This window comes from Myodes glareolus, chromosome 2, assembly GCF_982192425.1.
Source record: "Myodes glareolus chromosome 2, mMyoGla1.1, whole genome shotgun sequence".
Taxonomy (NCBI): Eukaryota; Metazoa; Chordata; class Mammalia; order Rodentia; family Cricetidae; genus Myodes; species Myodes glareolus.
This window is the reverse complement of record NC_142027.1, coordinates 78,599,762-78,623,008: the sequence shown is the minus strand read 5'-3', so window position 1 is coordinate 78,623,008 and position 23,247 is coordinate 78,599,762.

Below are 23,247 nucleotides of genomic sequence, written 5' to 3'. Positions count from 1 at the left end.
TTGCATACCAATTTTTTTGTGTCTTTAACTTTTTCATAATTTCACACTTACAGACATTTGTAAGAATAGTAGAGTGTCAGGGTCCAATGCTAGCCTGAACTCTCAATTATTTCTCTACCAGATCCCAACACAAACTATCTCTCTCTGAATCAGGGTGGAAGAGATGGGAATAAAGACACGACTCACATGGTTTCATCAGGAGGGAGATTCTCAGCGATCCCTCAGATATCCTGAGTTCACATCCTGAAGAATTTCCTCCGTTTATTCTCCAAAACAGCTTTTATACCAAAACTTAACTCAGGAGGGAAATACATTAGCATTCTGTCTCCTAGGTAACCAGGTGAATGGCTTTTTGTTACCTCCACATTTACCTGTCTGCTCTGTGTGCTAGCTGTCACGTAGGCTTGAATCAGCATTTCTAACAGGCATCCTCCAAATTACAAAGAAAGGAGCAACAACATCCTGACCCTTTGTTAGGGCGAGCCTGCCTGGCAGGATACGTGACCCATCTCAGGTGTGGCCTGTGGCTTGTTGACTTGGCTGCCATGCCATATAGAAATATGGGCCTACAGTAGAGTTCTTGATTATTTTTAACTCAGATTTACCAAATATTTACATTTTACTTCAAATTGCCCCCTTTCTAAATAGAAACGTGTGTGTGCGTTTATTTCTGACCTGTTATACATAGTATTCTTCTTTAACCTTAAATACTTCAGGGTATTTCTCTAAGATTTTAAAAATTACCCATGTATGTGTTTGTGGGTGCATATGTGTACAACGTGAGTTCAAAGAAGGTGTAATTCTCCCATGGAGGCAGAATTACAGATGGATGTGAATCGCTGCCCTTTGTGGGTGCTGGGAACAGAGCTGGGGTTCTCTGCAAGAGCAACAGGTACTCTTAACCACTGAGCTATCTCTTCAGCCCCACCCCAATCAGAACCAGGAAGTTCATGTCAATGCCATATTATCTGCACACAGAGGACTATTAATGGTTAATGCATTTCCCAATAACACCTTTTACAAAGGAACATTCTGGATCGTGTTTGTGTTTGGCTATCATGTTTTGGCTTTTCATCTGAAACAGTCCCTGACTTTACTTTGTATTTCTTAACACTGACTTTGTTAAGGAATAGAAACCATGTTGGCTTTGAACTCAGGATTCTTCTGCATCAGCTTCTATGAGGTCCAGGATTTCCTTTCCTTTCCTTTCCTTTCCTTTCCTTTCCTTTCCTTTCCTTTCCTTTCCTTTCCTTTCCTTTCCTTTCCTTTCCTTTCCTTTCCTTTCCTTTCCTTTCCTTTCCTTTCCTTTTCTCTCCCTCTGTCCCTCCCTCCATCCTTCCCTCAGTTTGAACATGGCGTCTTTTCAGGAGAATCAGGGAACTACACTGCTTTCCTCAGTGTTTTGTGTCAGGAAGCATGAGTCATTCATTTGTCCTGTTTACTGTTAGGGTTAAGGATTGAATATTGTTCCCCCCCCCCTTTCATGTTGACATCTTAACCATCTGTCGTAGTTTGAATGTTATTGGCCCACATAAGCACTATTGGGAGGTCTGGTCTTGTTGGAATAGGTATGACCTTGTTGGAGGAAGTATGCCACTGGGGATGGGCATTGAAGTTTCAAAGTTCAAGCCACACCCAGTGTCTTTCTCTCTTCCTACGACTTGACTATCCAGATGTAGAATTCTCAGCCACTCCTCAACGCCCTATCTACCTATACGCGATCATGCTTCCTACCATGGTGACAATGGACTAAACCTCTGAGCTGTCAGCCCTGGTTAAATATTTTCCTTTAAAGAGTTGTCATGGTCATGGTGTTTCTTCATAGCAATAAAAACCCAAAGTAAGACAGGACTTGGTACCAGGAGTGGGGAATTACTGTGATAGGCCACACTTTTGTTTGAAGGCATGTGGACTTTGAGATTAGAAAAGCAGTTGAATATGTTAAAAGGGGCTTACTGGGCCTTATTTTGTGGGAACATGGAAGAGAGGGGTGCTGAGAGTGATGTGAACTCTGGGGGCCTGGCTCAGGAGTTTTCAGAGAAGAATATTAGTATGTAGCCTGAAGATTATTCTTATGATATGTTGGTAAAGAATGTGGCTGATTTTGCCCGTCTGAAAAGTCTGCCTTAGGCGAAATTGAAGAGTTTTTGATAAACTGTGTATTCAGAAGAGATTTCAAAACAGCTTAGTGTTGACTATGTCATGTGGTTATTAGGGGCCAGTCTTAGGCAGATTTATAATTAAAAGGGGGCAAACTGAATAAGGAAAAACACAAAATGGAGAAAAGGGGTACCAGGAAGTACAAACAGGTTAAAGAAAATCCCGTTGCTGAGTGGGATAAAGGGAATGGTGACCTCGGAGCAAGACCCAACCAGGTGAGCGTCCACCTTGTGACAAGAAATTAAAGGAAAAGTGTAGAACCAGGCTTGTTGGGAACATTTGTAACCAGGCGTGGTGCGAACATATAAAAGGCAGAGGTCGGGGGGGGGGGGGGGGGATCTCTAAGCTCAAGGTCAGCTTGGTGTACAGAGCAAGTTCCGGGACAGTGAAGCTTAAGCAATGAAGGAAACCATAGACAACAGGAAGCTGGTCAAAATGTTTTGAACAAAGGGACCCTGAACTAGCCCTGGCAAGCAGCAAAAGTTAGCAGCTTCAGCTATGCAGTTCTGACTTTAGAGTAAAAGCTACAAGAAGGGGTTGTGGGGTCTCCCACTGTAACTAAGGAGAGCTGCTGAGGCTGGGCATGTGTGTGGGGTGTCCCTGTACAGAGGCCCAAAGAAGCCATTGTGTGAAGCTGTGAAGGTGAAGCCTGGATCGCCTTGCAGACCCCAAGATGTTGGAGATGCCAGAACCGTGGGATCCCTTCTAAGGAGAGCTACTAACAGGGAGTGGAACCAGCCCAAGAGAGAGGTGTATGTTGGATCAACAAAGCTGAAAGGAGTTGGAGATCTGAAGAACATTTTGACATCAGACCTAGAGATGCCACGTTTGGAGTTTGCCCAGCTGGTTTTAGGTCTTGCTTTGATCCAGTATTTCTTCACTATGCTTCCTTTCCTCATTATTCGAATGGTAATATATATTCCATGACATTGTATGGTGGAAATATGTGAACTGCTTTTTCATTTTGATTTTACAGGCAGTAAAAGTTAAGAGATTGCCGTGAGTCTCAGGAGAGACTTTGAACTTTTAGTGTTGAGACTGTGATAGATTATGGGGACTTTTGAAGTTAGACTGAATGCATTTTGCATTATGATGTGGCTACAAGCCTGTGGGGGTCAGGGAGGGGAATGTCGTGATTTGAATAAGAATGGCCCCGTAAGCTCACAGGGCGTGGCACTATTAGGTAGCACCGGCCTTGTTGGAGTAGGTATGACCTTGTTGGAGGAAGGGTGTCACTAGGAGTGGGCTTTGAAGTTTTAACTGCTCCAGCCAGGCCAGCTGTCTCCCTCTCTTCCTGTTCCCTGTCCATGTAGATGCAGAGCTCTCAGCACCACGTCTGTCTGCTCACGGCCTTGCTTCCTGCCATGACAACCATGGACTAAACCTCCGAACTGTCAGCCCCAATTAAATGTTCTCCTTCATAAGAGTTGCCATGGTAGCTGGGTGGTGGCGGTGCATGCCTTTAATCCTAGCAGGAGGATATCCCAGCCGGGTCTACAAAAGCTAGTTTCCAGGACAGGCTGCAAAGCTACAGGGAAACTCTGTCTCAAACAAAACAAAACAAAACAACAAACAAACAAACAAATAAACAAACAAAAAAGGTGCCATGGTCACGGTGTCTCTTCCCAGCACTTGAAACCTTAACTAAGCCACCCTCTGTGGTGTTACAAGGTAGGGTTTTGGGAGACGATTAGGTCATAAAGATGGATCCCTTCTGATGAGGACTAATGTCCTGGGACAGGAGACTTCAAAGTTCAAAGTTTTTTTTACCCTTTGTCTGCTTCAGGACAGCACAGGGAGAGGTCAGCAGAACCCCACTATGCTGTACCCTGATCTCATTCTTTCAGATTCTAGAATTAAACAAATGTCTGCTGTCCATCAGCTACCCAGGCTGTAGTATGTTGCTGAAGCGGCAGCCTGAGCTAAAGCAACCAGCGATCTTCTATTGAGTACTTGTGACTGATTTTCCCACTGTATGGACACCACTGCGTCCATCAGAGTCGATGATTATGTTTGGGGACTTATTCTGAGACTTTAAAATTGCCTTGTCGGCCCTGTAACTTTTCACTCAGGGCTACTGATGACTCTTAGTTTGGGTTAATCCTATTGTAATAGTGACTTCAAATCCTTCCCTGGTCTATGTTTATTGGTGATTTATTTATTTATTGGTTTTTCAAGAGTGGGTTTCTCCGTATATCCTTGGCTGTCCTGGAATTCACTCTGTAAACTTGGCTGGCTTCAGAGTTGGAGATCCAGCTGCCTCTGCCTCCTCAGTGCTGGGATTTGGGATTAAAGGTGTGTGTCACCACTGCCTCGGTTACTAGTGATTTATTTACAACGTTTCGGAATCTTTATTTTATTGGTATAAGTGTTTTGCCTATATGTATATTTGTACGTATGTATGTATGTATGTATGCTTGCCTAGTGCCTGGAGAGGTCAGAAGAAGATGTCTGTCTTCTAAAACTGTAGTACAAACAATCGCAAGTCACCATGAGGGTGCTGGGAGCAGAACCTGGGTCTTTGGGAGGAGCAGCTATTTCTCTTAACTGCTGAGCATCGGTGACTTGAATGTTTGTTCCCTAAATTTTATTAAATGATTTCTTAGCGTCTATAAAGAGGACGATATGATGTTCCCATTGATGTATTTAGTCACTGTAGGTTTGCATACACAGTAGGTTCCATCTCGGCATCTCACGCACTCAGGCCTTTCGTTATTCTTCATTCCCATGTCTTCTCCTCCCACCCCATCCTCTTCCTGTTCCAGTGACTCCCTTTCTTGTTCCTGTTTAGTCCTCCCTCTCTGTTTTCCTAGTATATGTACTTTATTGCCCTCTCCCACCCCTCTTAAGATCTCTTCCTTTCCTCTCAGGATCACCTTTCTAGTTTAGTGACCTACAAACACCTATGTATACATATAATTTGAAATTTAGGTATTCCATATGAGAAAAAAATGGTATTTGTCTTTCTGAGACTGGCTTACTTCACTGAACACAATGATTTTGAGCTCTGCCCATTTTCCTGCCACTGTCATGGTTTTGACTTTCTTTAAGACTACATAACTTGTTTTTTTTCTTTCTATTTTCAATATGTAAATTAAGATATTGAAGACTGTATGGATGTCTGGCTTCACTTCCTATTCCACAATCTTAATCTTGTAAATGGTTTAAAAGATGTTTAAGCATCTTAATGAAATAATGCATTGTTGTAGACATCTGTTGGTTTTTGTTTCTTGCCCCCTCCCGCTCCATTCTCCATTTTAGTTCAAGCTGTCGTTGCCTAGATCTTCCAGAATCAGCCTCTTAAACGCTGAGATTATAGGCGTATACTGCAATTGTTTTGTTGGTTTTTTGTTCATTTGTTTGTTTTTACTCTTTGGGAGCTCATCACCCAGCTCCTAAATAAATACACAGAGACTTACTCTTACTTATGAATGACCAGTCCTGCCTTGGCTTGTTTCTAGCCAGATTTTCTAACTTCAGTTATCCCATTTCTTTTTATTTATTACTATGTTTTGTTTCTGGGCTTTTTACCTTTCTTTATTGTACATATTTTCTCTTTTTTTTTCCTCTGTGGCTGTCTGTGTGACTGTGGCATCCTCCTCTCCTCCTTTGCTTGCCCCTCACTCTCTTTCTTAGATCTCTTCCTGTTTGTTCTCCGCCCACCAGCCTGGCCTATTTCATTCTCCTGCCTAGCTATTGGCTATTCAGCTCTTTATTAGACCAATCAGCTGTTTTAGGTAGGCAAAGGAACACAGCTTTACAGAGTTTAACAAATGCATCATAAAAGAATGAAAAACATCTTTGCATCACTAAACATACATTCTACAACATAAATGAATGTAACACATCTTAAACTAATATTCCATGACAGTGTACCCCCACACCCAGCTTGTCTCTTTCATTAGGGGACCACTTCTTTTCCCTTGGGGATCACTACTCGGCCACAGAGTTCCTTTGGAACCCATCCTACTTTTCTTTCAAATCAGGCATAGAAATCAACTCTCACCTCATTTCCCTAACCACAGGGACAGGTTTAGGGGTGGGCTCTAAGTCAAGTTAAGCCAATCCGAGTCAAGGAGACTGAGCTCTAACTCCTTCGTTGTCTTCTTTCAGAAGTCTTTTTTTCTGTAGGATTTGGAGCTGTGAAAGTGTGATCCCAGGCTTTCTGGACCCATCCTATGGACAGCTCAGGCAGAAAGCAGGGCAGAGAGAAGCAGAGATACAAAATCCTGGTTCTGCTTGCATGTATGTCTGCAGGCCAGAAGAGGGCACCAGATCTCATTACAGATGGTTGTGAGCCACCATGTGGTTGCTGGGAATTGAACTCAGGACCTCTGGAACAGCAGCCAGTGCTTTTAACCTCTGAGCCATCTCTCCAGCCCGTGACATCTGACTCTCTATCTTGGGTTATTTCAGGTAATGCTGTGTTGGGAAAAACTAAGACAGAATTGAAAATTTAATGTTTTAAATGGCTGCCGCTGGCAAGATGACTTAAAGGGTGAAGACGATGGCTACCAAGCTTGATGACCAGGGTTTGATGCCTCGGACCCACGTGATGGAGATGACCAACTCTCACAAGTTGTTCCCTGACCGCCACACACACATGGCCCCCACATACACTCTTACAGACACACACAAGAAATAAATAAAACGTTCTTGAAAACTTGGCTAGATACTATTCCATTGTGCATCTTACCACATTTTTAAAAACCTGCTGATCTATAGCTGGACACATTAAAAAACAAAACCTGTTGATCTATAGATGGACACCTCAGCTGAATTCACAGGATCAGGCACTTATGGAACCCGAACAAAGTCGTCAATACCAGCTGCCAGAGTAATGTGATGGGAAGCACGCAGTGACACTCCAGGTGCATCCCTGGCAGAAACCCTGGACCAGAATCCCAGCATGAGAGGGTATGAGACACACTCAGCTTACAAGACAGTCCCCTCAACAGTGTGTCTGGGGAAATGGCCTGGCATCCAGGAGCTGAAATTCATTAAAGAAGCGAGCAGATGGGCACTCACAAGAATTAAAGTCAAGTGCTGATTAGTGCTCACGATGCTGTTTCTTTCTGCTTTTCATGGGTTTGAAGTTGCTATAAGTCCGAACTGATGAAACGAAAAACATGCTCACAAAGTACATGCCGTACGGCATCTCAGATGATCGCGTACATACATACCGTGCCTTCAGTCACAGTCCTTTCTATCAGCTCCTACTAGGAAATGTTTGTTATAATTATAGTTGATACTCATTTCAGATGATAATAAGATTCTGCACCTTCTATTAACAAAAAATAAGATTATCTGCTAGCTGCTTGGCTAGTTAGTTTCAGCTGTATATACCTTTCTTTTTCATTAAATACATGGGAAATTTAATCACAATGTCTGATGAAATTAAAGAGGCTATTTTGGCTTTTTAAATGAATAACTTAATTGCATTATTCCCAAAAGCTCATCACCAGAATTCACAACCCGCGGGAACACCCATTTGTCAAAGGGGTACCTTCCTTTTGGCATCACTGGTCACATTAATAATAACCCATAGCATAAAGAACTGGAGAGATGGCTCAGTGGTTAAGTGCTCTGGCTGCTCTTCCGGGAGACAAGGGTTCGATTCCTAGTACTCACATATGGCTCACCACTGTATGTAACTCCAGTTCCATGGGATCTAACATCTTTTCCTGACCACTGTAGGCAAAACACCCATACACTTTCATAATATGAATGAAAAGTAAATAAAAAATAACAGCCCCCAGCTTGGGTCAGTTCTACAGTCTGGGATTGTAATGAAGTCCCTATTGTCACCCTGTGTTGGTAATTTGAGAGATGAATTATATTCCTTCTGAATCAGGTTTATCCGCTTTAGTAGTCTTTTTTATTTATAAGGTCTCATTGTCTGAACTCATTCGTGATCCTCCTGCCTCATCAGCCTCCGAATGCTGGTGTTCCATGCGTGCACAATGGTGCCCTGCTCCTCCATAGTATTTCATATGACAGGAGGTACAAACGACACCGGTCCACATGACGACTCTTCTTGGCATCTCCTCATCCTGTTCTTTCTTCTGCCCGGCGGGATTCTCTCTAATCTGTCTTCCTGCTAGCCTGGAAACTCTTTCTCACACACTTTTTCAGGAACTTCAGGAGTTTAGGAAACTACTGAAACAATGTTACTTTCAGTGCCTCAGAGAACATTCTTCCAGTTCGTGAGGTGGCCAGTGGCGTCCTGCACACCATCTGGGTAAGCATCCCCTTCACCATGTCTGACCCACTCTAAAACATAAACGTTGTGGGCCCAGTCTGCCACCAGTGGATTTAACGCCCGGTCCCCTATCCAGCTTGAACCTCTGGACACTCTCTTCTCTTGGATCCCAGAAAAGTAGCCTTTTGCTGTCTAACAGCGATCCCAGGGTTGTTACATTGCTTCATCTCTATGCACTGCCTCTCCTTTTGCTTAAACTGAAACCACACACTGTCCAAGGCCATTACCAGGAACTCTGGGGGATCACAGAGTTTTAACACTGGAACTCTCAAATAGACTGGACATTAAGAATGTAATTCTTACCTGATGATTGCTCTTATTCTATGTAGTTTTACTGGGTTAGAGTTAAAACATTTCCTTCTCCTTTAGACTAAAAGGAGGAAATAATGTGGAATAATCTTTTCGTACACTGTGAAGATGTTAATAAAAAGCTGAATGGCCAATAGCTGGGCAGGATTTCCAGACTCAGAGGATGCCGGGAAGAAGAGAGGTGGAGTCATCAGCCAGATGTGGAGGAAGAAGCATGTAGATCAGAAGACATGGCTTAATTAAGTAATAAAAGGCAGTTGGAAACAAGCTTAAACTATTGGCCCAGCTTTTATAATTAATAATAAATCTCCATGTCATTTTTTTCATGAGCTGGTAGCCCAAAGAGACTACATGCTCAGACTCTTCATATTGCACGCATGCACACACACACACACACACACACACACACTTTGTAAAAAATCCAAGTGGCAATAAAGCCTGCTGAAGACCACCAGCAGACAGAAATATAATAGTTTAAAAATGTGAGCCTGCCATCCCATGCTGTCATAAATGTAATTTAAGTTCAGTGTTTTCCAAAAGATGATAAATTTGCTGTGCCCTTCTTATTATCTGTCTCATTAAGGAGGGGATAGAGTTTAAAAGGGCAGGAAGAAGGGAAGGGAGATGGAAAACGGGCAAAGATGCATCTTCAGTAAGAAAGATTGGAAGGAAAAAGGCAGTATGTTTTGGATAAGAAAGGATTTTGTGGGTGGGTTTGGTAGTGCATGCCTTCAGTCCTGGTGCTCATGAGGCAGAGGCAGTGGGCAGGCAAGGCTATAGTGAGATCCTGTGAAGAAAAAATGAGAGAGAGAGAGAGAGAGAGAGAGAGAGAGAGAGAGAGAGAGAGAGAGAGGAAAGGAAGGAAGGAAGGAAGGAGGGAAGGAAACCCATGTCGTAAAATAGATTTGGGTCCTAAGGCGAAACTGACTGGATTTTTTCCAGTGGGAAAGTAAAGTTGACACACTGGAAGTCCTAGTGCATCACAGAGGGTCCTAGTAAGTCACAGTTCTGTGAAGAGTAAAACTTAGGCCTTAGTGAAGGTGAATAAAATTCAGTACAAGGTTATAAACCTAAAATCTAATTCTCTGGTTAAGCTATAAGGTTTTCTCATAGCTTGTTCTTGGTAACATGTATAAGAGCTGGCTTTAAAATATTGTTTGTGCCAGGCAGTGGTGGCACACACCTTTAATCCCAGCACTTAGAAAGCAGAGGCAGGCAGATCTCTGTGAGTTTAAGGCCAGCCCGGTTTACAAGAGCTAGTTCCAGGATAGCTAGGACTGTTACACAGAGACCCTGTCTCGAAAAGAAAAAATGTTTGTATTTATCGAGATAATTGTTTATATTTCTAATAACCTTGTCAGGCTTAACTAATGGGGACATTGAGTCTTAGTGAAATTAGTATTTAATTAAAATTTTCTTTGTTTTTGTCTCAGCTTTACCTAACTGTTAACACAAAAGTTAAATCTAAAATCCATTTTCTTCTCAATGCTAGTAAAACTATCCTGGCTATCGAACAATCTAAGCTTGAGGGTCTATGTCAAAAACAGTCAAGATTTTGGCCTTTGACCTCCAAAGTCAGCCAGGACCCTGGGATGATGAATCTCTAACAGGGCTCTGCAGCTCCAGGAAGTCACTGTTGCCTTTTGACTTAGAGAGCCATGGAGACTCCCGAGGTGGGACTCTAACCAGTGTGCACCCATCCAGAGAGGAGAGTCCCCTGTGCCTCTATGGAAGTCACATCTTCAGCAAGACTGGCCCATCCCAAGGGATGTCACAACTCACACAGAAAACTAAGGAGCCTAAGAATTCCTCACAAGTCCCTAAGAGTAACCCTGAGGGGTCTTGGCTGACTTTAATAGTTAAGGGAAATGGTTACGTTCTGGTCATTTACACGGTATTAAACATGCAGTAGGAACATATGATGAAAGAATAAAATAATTGGTATTATTAATAACAGAATTCCAGGGGCTGGAGAGACAGTTCAGCTGTTAAAAGCACTTGCTGCTCTTGCAGAGGACCCAAGTTTCAGGACCTGACACTCTTGCTAAGGGGCTCACAATTCTAACTCCAGACCCAAGGACTCTGATGCCTGATTGCATTTACATGCACATATGCATGTGTGGACACACACCTACACATGATTCAAAACAAAAAATAAACACACATTTCTCTTTAATTACATGCGTATTATGTTTCCCCACATGTATGTATGTTCACCAGGTGCACACAGTACCCTCAGACATCAGAAGATGGAATCAGATCTTCTGTAACTAGGGTTACAGGCTGCTTCCTACTGGAGTTATAGATCCCCTGTAACTAAGGTTACAGACTGTTGTGAGCCTCTGTCCCTCCAGGGCTGGGATTAAAAGCCTGTACCACCACTCCCAGCTTGTGGGGGACATTTCACAGTCAAATCTCAGCTCCCATAAAAATCTTTTAAAGATATTCTATTCTTCTGCCATAATTAATTGTCTGGATCGGAGTAAAGAAAAAGCCAGTTCTCTGTTTAATGTCTCCTCTCTGACTGAGGAGAAAATCTCTATCGTACCAGGGCTTGTCATTCATCCCCGGGCTAGGCACGCCGGCCTGTGCAGCCCCAGACTTCAAGACAGATCCTTAACTCCACCTGTGAATCTCAGACTTCAGAGGACCCCTGAAACATCACTGGACAATTGGCACATACTAACTGGACATTTTAAAGCCCGTCTTCTATTTTGCTTCTGCCTCACAGGGACTTTAAATATAGACATTGACACAGAGAAGCGCACACACACACACACACACACACACACACACACACACGTTGGGGAATATTATTTTAAGGTGTGTGACTTTATGCTTCATTTAACTCTGTGAAGCTGTCATTCTTTGCCTGTCCAAAACACCTGATGGTCTAATAAAGAGCTGAATGGCCAATAGCGAGGCAGGAGCAAGGATAGGTGGAGCTGTCAGGCAGAGTATAAATAGAAGGTGAACTCTGGAAGAGAAGGAACGAACAAGAGAGAACCAGGAGAGGAGGATGTCAGGAGTCAGCCAGGCAGCCACCCAGCCAGCCATGGAATAAGAGGAAAAGTAAGATACACAGAAGTAAGAAAAGGGAAAAGCTCAGAGACAAAAGGCAAATGGGATAATTTAAATTAAGAAAATCTGGCTACAATCAATCCAAGCTAAGGCCAGGCATTCATAACTAAGAATAAGCCTCCATGTGTGATTTATTTGGGAACTGGGAACTCTAAAGCCAAAAGAGTAAAATATCTGTCCTTTCTGACACCGTGACTGTAACCTTTGGAGACTGCAGAGTGGAGGGCTTGGCCAAACTGTGTGGAAATCCACAGAAATGAGAAGAAAATAATATATGATTATATATAATATATGAATAATATGTGATTTTAAGTTTTGGCTGGTTTCTCTCTCTCTGTCTCTCTCTCTCTCTCTCTGTCTCTCTGTCTCTCTCTGTCTCTCTCTCTCTCTTTCTCTCTCTGTGTGTGTGTGTGTGTGTAAGCCAGAAGTTGACATGGGTATCTTCCTCAATTGTTTGCTACCTCAGTTTTTGAGACAAGGTCTCTTCTCTACCCTGGAGCTCTGCCTCTCCATTGCTGGGATTATAGGCTGCTGCTCTAGTGCTTGACATTTTATGTAGGTGTTGGTATTTGAACTCAGGTCCTCAGACTTGCACAGCAAACCCTTCATGTTTCCTTTGAAGCACTCTCCTAGCCCTTGAGCTGGTATTTTTTTTTACATTTTTCTTTATTGATTTTATTGAGCTCCACATTTTTCTCTACTCCCCTCCTTTCCTCTCCCTTCTCCTTCAACCTCTATGATCCCCATGCTACCAATTTGCTCAGGAGATCTTGTCTTTTTCTACTTCCCATGTAGGATTAGATCCATGTATATCTCTCGTGGGGTCCTCATTGTTGTCTATGTTCTCTGGGACTGTGAATTGTAGGCTGATTTTCTTTGCTTTACGTATAAAAGTCACTTACGAGTGAGTACATGTGATATTTGTCTTGGGTCTGGATTACCTCACTCAATATGATGTTTTCTAGATCCATTCATTTGCCTGCAAATTTCAAGATGCCACTATTTTTTTTCCTGCTGTTCAGTACTCCATTGTGTAAATGTACTACATTGTCCTTATCCATTCTTCGGTCAAGGGGCATTTAGGTTATTTTCAGGTTCTGGCTATGACAAACAAAGCTGCTATGAACATAGCTGAGCACATGTCCTTGTGGCACAATTGAGCATCCTTTGGATATATACCCAAAAGTGGTGTTGCTGGGTCTTGAGGAAGGTTGTTTCCTAATTTTCTGAGAAATCACCACACTGATATCCAAAGGGGCTGTACCAGTTTGCACTCCCACCAGCAATGCAGAAGTGTTCCCATTTCCCCACAACCTCTCCAACATAAGTTGTCGTCATTTTTGATCTTGGCCATTATTACAAGCCTAAGATGGAATCTCAGAATTGTTTTGATTTGCATTTCTCTGATGGCTAAGGATGTTTTAGATTCTTCTGTTGGGAGTTCTCTGTTTAAGTCTGTACTCCATTTTTTAAATTGGATTATTTGTTCTTTTGATGACCAATTTCTTGTGTTTTTTGTATATTTTGGAGATCAGTCCTCTGTCTGATGTGGGGTTGGTGAAGATCTTTTCCCATTCTGCATGCTACCATTTTGCCTTGTTGACTGTGTCCTTTGCTTTACAGAAGCTTCTCAGTTTCAGGAGGTCCCATTTATTAATTGTTTCTCTCAGTATCTGTGCTATACTAGGGTTATATTTAGGAAGCGGTATCCTGTGCCAATGCGTTCAAGTGTACTTCCCACTTTCTCTTCTATGAGGTTCAGTGTGGTTGACTTTTTGTTGAGGTCTTTGATCCATTTGGACTTGAGTTTTGTGCATGGCAATAGATATGGGTCTATTTTCATTCTTCTACATGTTGATATCCAGTTATGCCAGCAGCATTTGTTGAATAGGTTTCTTTTTTCCATTTTATATTTTTTGCTTCTTTGTCAAAAATCAGGTGTTCATAGGTGTGTGGGTTAATATTTGGGTCTTCGATTTGGTTCCATTGGTCCTCCTGTCTGTTTTTATGCCAATACCAGGGTGTTTTCAGTACTGTAGCTCTGTAGTAGAGTTTGAAATCAGGGATTGTGATGCCTCCAGAAGTTCTTTTATTGCACAGGATTGTTTTGGCTATCCTGGGTTTTTTGCTTTTCCAAATGAAGTTGAATTCCGTTCTTTCGAGATCTGTGAAAAATTTTGCTGGGATTTTGATGGGCATTGCATTGAATCTGTGGATTGCTTCTGGTAAGATTGCCATTTTTACTATGTTAATTCTACCAAGAGCATGGGAGATATTTCCATTTTCTGGTGTCTTCTTCAATCTCTTTCTTCAAAGATTTAAAGTTCTTATCATACAAGTCTTCTACTTGTTTGGTTAGAGTTACTCCAAGATATTTTATGCTATTTGTGGCTATTGTGAAAGGTGATGTTTCTCTGATATCTTCCTTAGCTCATTTATCATCTGTGTAAAGAAGGGGCTACTGATTTTTTTTTTAGTTAATCTTGCATCGTGCTACATTACTGAAAGTGTTTATGAGTTGTAGAAGTTCCTTGGTAGGATTTTTGGGGTCGCTTATGTAAATTATCATCTTATCAGCAGAAAGTGAGAATTTAGCTTCTTTTTTTCCAATTTGTATCCCCTTGATCTCCTTTTGTGTCTTATTGCTTTAGCTAGGACCTCAAGAACTACATTGAATAAATATGGAGAGAGTGGACAACCTTGTCTTGTTCCTGATTTCAGTGGAATCACTGTGAGTTTCTCTCCATTTAGTTTGATGCTGGCTGTTGGATTGCCTTTATTATGTTTAGATATGTTCTTTGTATCCCTGCTCTCTCCAAGACCTTTATCATGAAGGGATGTTGTATTTTGTCAAAGGCTTTTCCAGCATCTAATGAGATAATCATGTGGTTTTTATTTTTCAGTTTGCTTATATAGAGGATTACATTGACAAATTTTCATATGTTGAACCATCCCTGCATCTGTAGGATAAAGCCGACTTGATCATGGTAGATGATGTTTCTGATGTGTTCTTGGATTTGATTTACCAATATTTTATTGAGTATTTTTGCATCAATGTTCATAAGTGAGATTGGTCTGTAATTCTCTTTTTATGGATGTAATTCTCTTTTCTTTATGTGGTTTGAGTATCAAGGTAATTATAGCTTCATAAAAAGAGTTTGGTAATGTTCCTTTGTTTCTATTGTGTGGAATAAATTGAGGAGTATTGGTATTCTTCTTTGAAAGTCTTGTAAAATTCTGAGCTGAAACCATCTGGCCCTGGGCTTTTCTTGGTTGGGAGACTTTTGATGACTATTTCTATTTCTTTAGCAGTTATAGGTCTATTTAATTTGCTTATCTGGTCTTGCTTTAATTTTGGTAAGTGATATTTATCCAGAAAGTTGTCCATTTTCTTTAAATTTTCCAATTTTGTGGAATACAGGTTTTCAAAATATGTACTAATGATTCTCTGGATTTTCTCTGTGTCTGTTGTTATGTCCCCCTTTTCATTTCTGATTTTGTTAATTTGGATACTTTTTCTCTGCTTTTTGGTTTGGATAAAGGTTTGTCTATTTTGTTGATTTTCTTGAAGAACCAACTCTTTGTTTCATTGATTCTTTGTATTGTTTTCTTTATTTCTATTTTGTTGTTTTTAGCTCTCAATTCGATTATTTCCTGCGGTATAGTTCTCCTGGGTGAGTTTTCTTCTTTTTGTTCCAGAGTTTTCAAATGTTCTGCTAATTCACTATTGTGGGATTTTACCAGGTTCATTATGTAGGCATTTAGCGTTGAGCTGGTATTTTTATACACCAATAGATTACTACAAACAGCAAAGCTTTTTCGAAATGAGCATCTCGATACTAAAATGATTTTGAAGCTAGCAGATTAAATGGTGTTCTGGCGATGTAATGACAAGCACGACGTGTAGTCATTGTCCTCAGGCTTGAACACACATTCGAATCACCGGCTAAAACGCAGATGGTTGGGCCTCAGTGGGTTTGGGTTTATTATTATTATTTACTTTATATTCATACAAAGGTATTTCTATGTTGCTCAGGCTAGCCTCAAACCTGTAACCGTCAGGCCTCAGCCTCCTAAGTAGTTTGGCCAAGTCCTGCATCTTCCTAGAGTTTCTGATCCCTCATGTCTGGAATTGGAGGGTCTGTCTTCGAACAAGCTGTTTTGGATGTTACTGGGACCTCCCCGGACTCTTCCCTTTGACAATCAAACATGTAGAGTCACTTGGTAGCTAAGTTCTGGTGATGACTCTTTGGTATACTCCCCAGAAGTCCAATTTCTTATTTTAACAAAATTGAGGAAGGACTATGAGAAGAGCTATGAACTGGTAAATCATTAAAAGCAGTTGCTGCGTGACAGGACACTTGTCCAGCACATGGAAAAATCTCTAGTTCCATCCCCAAGACAAAAAAAAAGTTTGTGTTAAAAATTTTGCATTTGAATTTTGGCATACGACTTGAGAAGTCATCCAATCCTGGGTGGCGTTATTGTTAAACATGCACACACATGCTCTTCCAGAAGACCTGGGTACAGTTCCCAGCACCCACATGGTGGTTCACAAACACCTGTAACTCTAGTTCCAGGGGATCTGGCACTCTCTAATGACCTCCGCAGGCACCAGGTGAACAGACACACGTGAAGGCAACACATTTACTGTCTTAGGGTTTCTATTGCTGTGAAGAGACACCATGACCACGGCAACTCTTATAAAGAAAACATTTAACTGGGGAAGCTCACTTGTAGTTTCAGAGGTTCAGTCCATTGTCATCAGGATGGGTAGCATGGCAGTGTGCTTGTAGACACGGTGCTGGAGTTGCTGAGAGTCCTACATCTTGCATGCGACATGAAGTTCCTTAACTCGCTCTTGATGAGCATGTGGTGAGCAAGGAACCCAGGCTTCTCCCATCTCAGGGCTCCACCATGCATGAGGTCCCACCATCTACATCCAAATGCAAAGACACTTTCATCTTAATAGCCCTATACCATAGATAACACATCTTGTTTTATCTTTAATTAGAGAGAAGTGACTAACGTGACCATTGAGTCCAAACTGAAGAAACCACGAAGTAATTTGCATAGGAGACGTTCCAGAGGAGGTCTCGCTGAGCTCCCAGGGAGTTGAGAAGCAGGAGTAGCTGTCCCCGAGCCTAGAGAAAGCAGGGCTCAGAAGAGGAGAGGATGTGGGAAGAGCCCCTACATTGCTTTTCAAGATTCAGACTTCACGGGAGAGGTGTATCTGAGGGTCGGAGGTTACCACTAGGCTTAGCCATCTGTGAGAAGAACTCAAAGAGCCCAGAAGAACAGCAACAGGCTGGGTTGGGACCTGTTGCAGTGAAAAGATACAGACTGAAGTCAGCCTAGGGGACAGCACATAGCAGTGTCTGGGAGACGCAGTACAAGTTTTCACTTGTCCTGTGGAGTCAAACAGCATTTAACTCTTTCAGCAACGATGTGTGGGGATGTTAACAAAGTGCTGCCCATCACAGAAGTCTAATGAGACTTGATCTGTTGGGGTTAATCATGTAGACATGACTGGCTGCCCACACAGCTGGCCTTTGGTTATTTGGTCCCTAGCTCCTCCAGAGACCAATTCACCAGGAATCAGACTGTTAGTAAAGATTCTTTGGTACAGCTCCAAGGTCCAAGTAAGTAAAGCCTGTCTTATCACACAGGATATCCCAGGGCTTAAAGACTATTTTCTGGGAGCCAGGTAGGGGCAAACCTTTGTGGAATGTGCAATGTTTAGACAATGCAGAATAAGTTAATCCTTTACTGACCAGAGGGCATGAGTCCAGTTTACTCAAGACCCAAAGTGCCTTGCTGGTGGAATCTGCTAGAAACCCACCATGTTGGGTATTGGTGGACGCTGATGAGGAACTCTGTTATAAACCTGCCAGGGAAGGAAGTGCTGGGTGCTTCTGAACACTGTGCCTGGCAGGAGCCAGGCACTGAAGGGTCAGTGAGCTCCACAGGAGTCAGGAGCACTCTGCTCCACGGCCACTCAAAACCAGTTACCTTCTGGGCACTTATAGCAGCCAGGTCTTGGGGAAGCTGGACTACCCGTTGCAGGATCGTGCACATGGGAAGAAAATCCTTTTTGTTTAATATTGCTCTGGCATCTTCTCCTGACATAGCCAGTCACTAACGGAAAATGTTTGAAGGTCTAAAGGACTCAAGCAATTTCAGAGATGCAAAAAAAAGGAAAAAAAAATGATGAATTTGAGTTGAGAAGCCGTATCTTAATAATAGGCACAGCTGCATTGCAAAGGATGCTGGGAAGCATAAGGTAGCTGTGCATCTGGCTACAGTCTTACTACTAACGAAGCGGAAGAAAAAAAATCTTCCTTTGGATATTTTCACTACTCCACTCAAAATTGCTAAGTCAGAATAGAACCGACAGGAAGTCCAGTATCATTCTTGCAACAGACTAATGGGGAAACAGTAACTCTCCCATTCGGCTCACTGAAATATTCATTTATAAAATTTTTGTTTAATAATTGTGTGTCAGATTTGGTTATATCTTTGTTTTTGATAAATATGAACTTACAATCACAGACACTCAATCCAACATGATTTTAAAAATATAAGACCTTATTGTCAAATAAATATAATTTAAAAAAATATATAATTAGAAATTTTATTCGTTTGTGTGTGTGTGTAAACCACATGTGTGCAAGTGGCTGATGAACCAGAAGAGGCAGAACCTTGCACACAAAACCCTAACATCTGAGGGAACAATGATGCTCATGTTCCATGTCCACTGAGTTAGCTATTTTGAAAATACATTTTCAAACATTTTATTTATTTATCGTGTGTATGGGTATTTTGCCTGAATTTTCTGTGTGCCACATGTGTACGGGTCAGAAGACCCCCTGGACCTGGTGTCATCGGCAGTTATGAGTTGCCGTGTGGATGCTAGAAGTTGAACCCAAGTCCTCTGGAAGAGCAGTCAGGGTTCTTAACTGCTGAGCCATCTCTCCAACCCCTTAGTTAAGAATTTCTGTTTTAGAGATAACACAGTTAGCCAGACAGATATGTTCTGCTTTCATGGAGGTTATACTCTGCTGGGAAAAACAGTCAGCTAATCTTGCAAATGGGTGAATAATTAAGCAGTGAGAAGCTCTACTTTAAGAAGCGCTAAGCACTGAAAGCAGCAAACAACAAGGGATTAATCAGTGTTTTGCAAGACGGGAGGAGTATCTTCTCCTTGGGTGAGGTGTGGTATTGTGGACTTTATGGTGGTCAGAGGTCAGGGATGGAGGTGTTGTAACATTGTGGGTCCGGGGACTTCGGAATGTCCAGGCTGGAGCAGGAAGGAGACAGCTATAGTTACATTGTTACAGTGCGTGTGTAACAATGTAACAATGATCTAAATCAGACTATGGCCCTGTTTAGCTTTCTGATTTCTATTACTATACTTTAGTTTTGTCTATTTCAGACTTCACGTAAATAGAACAACACACTATTGTTTGCCATTTATATGTTTTTAAGTTACTCTTTTTTTTTAAAGATGACTGAGGTGCACGCTGCGTAGCTCACACTTTGTAGACAGAGGATCATTTGGCCGTGTAGCCACATCTTCTTTGTCCATGAGAATGCCTCGAGCTTTAAATAGAAATCACTCGGTACATATGGAAAAGAGGTTGGGGTGGAGCAAGAATGGAGGAGAGACCTGCTAAGTGCGGCCCACAGCATCCAGGTGGACTGAGTTCTGAGACTGAGGGCGGAGGCAGGTCTAAGAGTTATTCAGGAGGTAAAATCGACAGCAGTTGGTTCCAGGGGTTTCAGCTTGGTTGGTATTGACACTTGGCTTCATTTTGTGATACCTTTATTCCCAGCAAATGGGGCTCTTAGACATGTTCTATGGAATAGCATGCAGTCATTAAAAACGGTGGTGTACAGTAAAAAGTTTTGAAATCTTTACGTGTATGTATATCATATGCATTATGTGTGTGCATGGGGGTACAAGTGTGTCACAGCATATATGTGGAGAACAAAGCATTAACTTGGGTGTTAGTCCAAACCTCTATCTTGCTTGAGACTAAAGTCGCCCACCCCATGCCCTGGTGTTTTGTCAGGCAAACCAGCTGATGGACTTCCAGAGATCTCTTCCTGTCTCTGCCGGGAGTTCTGGGATTACAGATGAATGTGATTCCACATTCGACTTCTCATGACTTCTGGGGACTTGAACTTAAGTCTCAAGATTGTCTGAGAGTTTTACCCACTGAGCTTTATGACAAGAAAGATCGTAAATAGTTTATTTAAGAAGTAAGTTACATGATGGTGTACAATGTAGTAATGGCCAATTTTGTATTTTAAAAAGTTAATTAACGAACTGGGCAGTGGTGGCACACGCCTTTAATCCCAGCAATTGGGAGACAGAGGCAGACAGATCTCGGTGAGTTTGAGGCCAGCCTGGTCTACAGAGTGAGTTCCAGAACAGTCAAAGCTATACAGAGAGAATACAAAAAAACAAAGAAAAAGAACAAAAAACAAAATCAAACCAAGGTAAATGATGAGTTAATTATCAGTGTACATGTCTGTAGGTAAGTATATGCCCACAAGGAGGGGACGGTGGACACTGGGGAGCTGATTCGCTCCTACCAGGTGGGTTCTGGGAATTAAACTCAGGTCATCAGGTTTGGCAGTAAATGCCTTTCCTCCCGAGCCATCTTGCCAGCCCAACCATATATATTTTAAAAACAGTGCCGAGAAAGCAGCGCGCTGGTGTTAAACATGACCTCCAGTTTGAATTTTCAAAACGGTTTTAAATTTTGGCTATAGATTCTTCAAATTTTCCACAAAGAACATACGCTAATTATAAGATATGAAGAAGGTAATTACAAACATTTAGTGTCCCAAAAGTAGGAATGCGCTCTACGAACATAAAACAAGAATAAACAGAACCCCAAGGGGCGGGAAGGTGCTAGCAACAGCAGCCTGCTCCTCCCTCCTCCTTCCTGAAAGGCTTTCTACTCTGTGAACTGATGGGCAGGGATCCTACCACTCATTCAGAAGGTGTGCCTGGAGGCAGCAGGACGTGCAAGAGGCTGAGCTGAGTTCAAGCCAAGAAATCCATGGGGCTTCCCCTGGCCTTCATTCCAACTCTGAATTCCAGCAGTCCTGAGCTATCCTGTCTGCCATCCCAAGGAACGTCCTGTACAAGTCAACCCGGGCTATCCTTGCTGTTCCGGCCCCAGTCCTCTTCCGTCACGTTAGAAGCATGCGGAGAGCAGAGCCTGTCTTTCTCTGGAAGATGCTTCCTGGCTACCCTCCCTTCCCTGCCCCTCATTTCCCAGTCTCCTTTGCTGACTCTTGTTTCTCCCATGTGGTGGTTGTGGCATATCAGAACGTCCAGCTCCTCGATCTATGCTTATTCCTGTAAGGATTCCATCCAGTCTTGGCTCTTCACACTCCCATATGCACTTCTAATTCCTAGCTCCCGCCTGGAGTTCCTCCCTCATCTCCAGACCCAGCAGTCCAGTTGATACCTGCCGCTCCCCGGACCTTTTCCCCACCAATTTATTATTTTATGTGTATGACTGTTTCGCCTATGTGACTGTATGTATGGGCACTGTGTGCATGCCTTGTGCTCTTGAAGACGGTGCCAGAGCCCTGAAACTGGAGTTACAGACTGTTGCTAGGCACCACCACTGGGGATTGAACTCAGGTATTCTGCGAGAGCAGCCAATGCTCTTCACCACTGAGTTCCCCATCTGATTTCTAACAGGTGCATTAGTTAAGTATGTTCTGGGTGGAGGCCTGCCCTTCCTCAACTCCAAATCATTTCTCCTCAAGTTTATGTCTAGGTTTCAGTCCACAGCGACTTCAACCTGCCATGGCCCCAGACCTTGGAGCTGTAATTAAATATCCTTTGTCCCAACAACCGTCTGAAACTTATTGGCTCCAACTTAAACCTGCCTCTGGGTCTGCCTCCTCCTGCCCTGCCATCTGCGTCCGGCTGAAGGTTTGGTTTTCTTGCTTTCTCCCTTGCCTTCTGCAGTCCCTTTCAATTTTAGAAGTCAAAAGATCACTTCTTGAAGTAAACATCCGAAGAGGTCGCTCCTGAGCTCAGGTAATTCCTATTTTCTTTAATTGATTTTTATTGAGCTCTACATTTTTCTCTGCTCCCCTCCCTGCCTCTCTCCTCCCCCCTTCAATCCTCCCCCAAGGTCCCCATGCTCCCAATTTACTCAGGAGAGCTTGCCTTTTTCTACTTCTACTTCCCATGTAGATTAGATTTATGTAAGTCTCTCTTAGTGTCCACAATGTTGTCTAAATTCTCTGGGATTGTGGTTTGTAGGCTGGCTTTCTTTGCTCTATGTTTAAAAACCACCTATGAGTGAGTACATGTGCTAATTGTCTTTCTGTGTTTGGATTACCTCACTCAAAATAATGTTTTCTAGCTCCATCCATTTTCCTGCAAAATTCAAGCTGTCATTTTTTTCTGCTGTGTAGTTCTCCATTGTGTAAATGTACCACATTTTCCTTATCCATTCTTCGATTGAGGGGCATTTAGGTTGTTTCCAGGTTCTGGCTATGACAAACAAAGCTGCTATGAACATAGTTGAGCACATGTCCTTGTGGCACGATGCTCAGGTAATTCCTAACAGCTAAGAACAACGCAAACCCTAGCATCCTGAATGAGCTGCCCACGGAGGTAGAGGCGTTGCTCTTCAGCTCTCCCCATGGACCGCCCATCTCTCATCTGGCAATGCAGTCCTTGCCCAACACCCCCAGCCAGCTCTGCTCCACTTTCAGCATTCTACCCGGTACTGGTTTTTTCAAGTCTTTGCTCAGCCATGCAGCCTTCCTTGACCCCAAGATTTAAAGCTGCAGCCCTGCACCCCACTTTCACCATCTCCCCCAAACCCTTCCCACAGTGGTTCACGTCTTCGGGCAAATGCTAGCATTTGTTTATTCCCTTTGCCCTTTCTGGCTCCTTTGCCACATAAGGTCCCGAGCACCAGATTTGTATTTGCTTTCCCTCAGCTACACACCCTAGAGTGGCCCCTGCCAAGGGATGCTACTGTTTACTGGATGCTGCCAGTCAGTGTGTCATGGGTTCGAGTTTCATCTGGGGAAATGTTCTATCAGTGGTCTGAGAGCTGCGAAAGGCCTGGGTGGGCTCCACTGTGATTCTCCCAGACCCAAGTGTCATTCCCATAATTGGCAACCTGCACATCAATGAGTGATGGAAAGCAGACATTCCCCGTCACTATGGAGACAGGACCATCCAGGACAGGCCTACTCAGTGTTTAAAGGGCAACACGGAAGACGCCCCGGATGCTCTGCGACCTGAGTGAGCTAGCTACACGCGCCAACAGTTCCCAGCACATCAATCCCTGCACTACCTCCCCCCTTGTTCCTGGTAGACAGCACACAAGGTGTTGCTATTCCGGGGTTAACATAAACTAAGCAGGGGTAAAGGTTAGTGG